Raw genomic sequence first — 2,500 nt, 5'->3', positions numbered from 1 at the left:
GAGCATTGCCCTAATGAATAAATACATAAATAAATAAAGGGTAATTCATGCTTTATCAAATCTCTATGTGCCAGATGAAGATCTTTTCTTTACCAACTCCATTGTTAATAATAATAATAATAATAATAATAATAATAATAATAATAATAATAATAATAATAATACGCTTTATTTGTATAGCACCTTTCATACACAGAATGCAGCTCAAAGTGCTTTACATTTGAAGCATGTAACACAATAATAGTCAGTCAGTCATTATCAATCACTTTTCTTCATTGCTGGGGCTGTTTATGATCTACTCAGCAACATATCAAAAATATAGAAAATGACGTCATAAGACTGGCAGCCTTAACCCTCTTACCCCCCACAAGCACGCCATATGGCAACTGTGGCAAGGAAAAACTCCCATATTCCAGGAAGAAACCTTGAGCAGAACCTGACTTAATAGGGGGAGCCCATCTGCTTCTGGCTGGCTGCGCCCTCCAATAGTAGCAGATGTAGAATAATCTGAAAAAGTAATCTACAGGATAAGATGAGTTAACTAAAAGCTTTCCTGTACAGGTATGTTTTCAGATCTTTTTTAAAAATATTTACTGAACTCGCCTGCTTGATGTACAGAGGCAGGGTGTTCCATAGTTTGGGGGCATAATGGATAAACGCAGCTTCTCCACTTTGTTTGTGGAGCACTTTGGGTACGATTAAAAGATTAGAATTGGATGATCTAAGTTTCCTTTGTGGTTGATAAGATATTAAAAGCTCAGAGATATATGAAGGTGCTATGCCATTCAGAGCTTTGTAAGTAATTAACATAACCTTAAAATCAATTCTATAGGAAATAGGGAGCCAGTGCAGTTCAGCCAACACAGGGGTGATGTGTTCTCTCTTCTTAGTCTTAGTTAAAAGTCTAGCCGCAGAGTTCTGTATGAGTGCCAATTTCTTTAGATGTTTTTTGGGAAGACCAGTGAAAAGTGCATTGCAGTAGTCTAACCTGCTAGTGATAAAGGCGTGAATTAGTTTTTCTGCATCTTGTTGAGTTAAAAAGGGCCGCACTTTGGCAATGTTTCTCAAGTGGAAATAGGCTGTCTGAGTAACTTTACTGGTATGGGGCTTAAAACTTAACTCTGCATCTAAGATGACACCGAGGCTTGTTACTTTTGGTTTGACCTGGGGCGCCAAGTTCCCCAGATTACTAAGAATAATATCTCGCTTTAGTTTTGGTCCAACCAGAAGTACCTCTGTTTTGTCATCATTTAGTTTCAAAAAGTTTTTGCTCATCCACTGATTAATGGAGGTTAGGCATGCAGTGAGGGAGCAAAGGCCATCTGGGTTAGTTGGCTCCACAGAAATATACAATTGGGTATCATCTGCGTAGCTGTGGAAGTTTACATTATGCTGACTTATGACGTTTCCCAATGGAAGCATATATAGAGAAAATAGCAGGGGACCAAGGCAGCTCCCCTGGGCCACACCAAAAGGCAAGTCATGTTTTTCAGATACATGATCTCCTAGACTGATATAAAAATCTCTGCCAGTAATGTAGGTTTGAAACCAGTTTAGAGCATTATCAGAGAGACCCACCCACTTTGCAAGGCGGTGAATTAGGATGCTATGATCAATGGTGTCAAATGCACTCAAATCCAGAAGAATAAGGATTGAGACTTTGTTTGAGTCAGTAGCTAGTCTGAGATCATTGACTATTTTTACTAGAGCCGTTTCTGTGCTGTGATTTGATCTAAAACCTGATTGGAATTTTTCAAGGATACTGTTTTCGTTGAGGAAGGTATTTAACTGATTACAAACAACTTTTTCAAGTACTTTGCTCAAAAACGATAGATTTAATATAGGCCTGTAGTTGCTCAGATTGGTATGGTCAAGATTTGACTTTTTAAGTAAAGGTTTCACAACAGCGGTTTTAAAAGCAGTTGGAAATATACCTGTTTCTAATGAGGTATTTATTACCTTGAGAAAAAAGGGAGCTAAGCTATCATATACTTTTTTGAGGAATCTAGTAGGAATTGGATCTAAAACACATGTTGAGGAGCCGGTTTGAGTTATAATTTTACCAAGCTCAGATTGAGAAATAGTGCTAAAGGACCTTAATTTTGGGGGGCTGTTTTTGGGTGTACTATCAAACATATTACTTGTGTTACCAATAGCCTCCCTTATAGAAATGACTTTGTTTTTGAAGAAGTCTGCAAATTCTTCGCATCTTAGAGAGGATGCCTGACTGAGTGTATCAAAAGGTGTTTGATGCAATAGCCTATCAATGGTAGAGAACAACACCCTAGAGTTTCCACTGTTTTCAGCAATTACCTTAGAGAAGTGGTTCCTCCTCTCATTCCGAATAGCTCTATTATAATTTGCTATTTTTTCTTTTAGAATGGCACGGTGAACCTGTAACTTAGTTTTTCTCCATGTTCTCTCAGTTTTTCTACATGATCTTTTTAGATCATGGATATTTTCGTTCATCCAAGGTGTCAGTTTGCTACAGGGCCTTTTT

At 37.7% G+C, this 2,500-nt stretch overlaps 1 protein-coding gene across 4 annotated transcripts in view; it reads left to right on the top strand.

Annotated features, from left to right (window-relative positions):
• apba2b (amyloid beta (A4) precursor protein-binding, family A, member 2b) overlaps window positions 1–2,500 on the top strand; it is a 107,542-nt gene that overhangs the window by 78,299 nt on the left and 26,743 nt on the right. The gene's annotated exons all lie outside the window — the stretch shown is intronic.

This window comes from Alosa sapidissima, chromosome 20, assembly GCF_018492685.1.
Source record: "Alosa sapidissima isolate fAloSap1 chromosome 20, fAloSap1.pri, whole genome shotgun sequence".
Taxonomy (NCBI): Eukaryota; Metazoa; Chordata; class Actinopteri; order Clupeiformes; family Clupeidae; genus Alosa; species Alosa sapidissima.
Note: the sequence above shows the minus strand (reverse complement) of the source record. Positions and strands in the feature narration are given on the sequence as shown.